Source organism: Arachis ipaensis, chromosome B9 (genome assembly GCF_059453495.1).
Source record: "Arachis ipaensis isolate K30076 ecotype BB chromosome B9, ASM5945349v1, whole genome shotgun sequence".
In the NCBI taxonomy this organism is placed as follows: Eukaryota; Viridiplantae; Streptophyta; class Magnoliopsida; order Fabales; family Fabaceae; genus Arachis; species Arachis ipaensis.
Window position 1 is genome coordinate 49,030,045 of NC_142444.1, and position 1,619 is coordinate 49,031,663.

At 36.3% G+C, this 1,619-nt stretch overlaps 1 non-coding gene across 1 annotated transcript; it reads left to right on the forward strand.

The window, feature by feature from the left end:
* Nucleotides 1-475: 475 nt before the first annotated feature.
* Nucleotides 476-579, forward strand: LOC148544589 (small nucleolar RNA R71). The gene has a single exon (XR_015901369.1). It is a non-coding gene; the product is annotated as a small nucleolar RNA R71 (small nucleolar RNA).
* Nucleotides 580-1,619: the final 1,040 nt, after the last annotated feature.

Below are 1,619 nucleotides of genomic sequence, written 5' to 3' on the forward strand. Positions count from 1 at the left end.
GCCTTGTTGAGGCTTTTGATCCTTCCATGAGAAATTTGGATGATTTCTCCATGTTGAGTTATAGGTGTTTCCATAAGGTTCACCTAAGTAATTTACCTCTGCTATTGCAGGGTTCTCAGGATCATAAGCTTCTTCTTCATAAGAAGCCTCTTGAGTACTGTTGGATGCAACTTGCATTCCATGCAGACTCTGAGAGATCATATTGACTTGCTGAGTCAATATTTTATTCTGAGCCAATATGGCATTCAGAGTATCAACTTCAAGAACTCCCTTCTTCATAGGCGTCCCATTACTCATAGGATTTCTTTCAGAAGTGTACATGAACTGGTTATTAGCAACCATGTCAATGAGTTCTTGAGCTTCTGCAGGCATTTTCTTTAGGTGAATGGATCCACCTGCAGAAGTGTCCAGTGACATCTTTGATAGCTCAGATAAACCATCATAGAATATATCCAGGATGGTCCATTCTGAAAGCATGTCAGAATGACACTTTTTGGTCAACTGTTTGTATCTTTCCCAAGCTTCATAGAGGGATTCACCTTCTTTCTGTCTGAAGGTTTGAACATCAGCTCTAAGCTTGCTCAGCTTTTGAGGAGGAAAGTACTTGGCTAAGAAAGCCGTGACCAGCTTATCCCAAGAGTTCAGGCTGTCTTTGGGTTGAGAATCCAACCATAATCTAGCTCTGTCTCTTACAGCAAAAGGGAAAAGCATGAGCCTGTAGACTTCAGGATCTACTCCATTAGTCTTAACAGTATCACATATCTGCAAGAATTCAGTTAAGAACTGAAAAGGATCTTCAGTTGGAAGTCCATGAAACTTGCAGTTCTGCTGCATCAGAGAAACTAATTGAGGTTTCAGCTCAAAGTTGTTTGCTCCAATGGCAGGAATGGAGATGCTTCTTCCATGTAAATTGGAATTTGGTGCAGTAAAGTCACCAAGCATTCTCCTTGCATTGTTGTTGGGTTCGGCTGCCATCTCCTTTACTTGTTCGAAATTTTCAATCAAGTTGTCTCTGGATTGTTGTAATTTAGCTTCTCTTAATTTCCTCTTCAGAGTCCTTTCAGGTTCTGGATCAGCTTCAGCAAGAATGCCTTTTTCTCTGTCCCTGCTCATAAGAAAGAGGAGAGAAAAAGAAAAGAAGAGGAATCCTCTATGTCACAGTAAAGAGGTTCTTTATTGTTAGTAGAAGAAAAGAAGAAGAAATTCGAACACAGATAGAAGAGGGGGTTCGAATTTGGTGATGATGTGAGGAAGAGATGTTAGTAGATGAATAAATAAATAAAATAAGATGAGAGAGAAGGAGGGAATTTTCGAAAATTATTTTTGAAAAGGAGTTAGTGATTTTTGAAAATAGTTTTTGAAAAATGTTAGTAATTTTCGAAAATTAAGATTTAAAAATTAAAATAATTAATAAAATAAAGAAATTTTGAAAAAGAGGGAAGATAATTTCGAAAATGAGAGAGAGAGAGAGTTAGTTAGGTAGTTTTGAAAAAATTAAGAAACAAACAAAAAGTTAGTTAGTTAGTTGAAACAAATTTTGAAAACCAATTTTGAAAAGATAAGAAGTTAGGAAGTTAGAGAAGATATTTTGAAATCAAATTTTTGAAAAAAGATAAGAA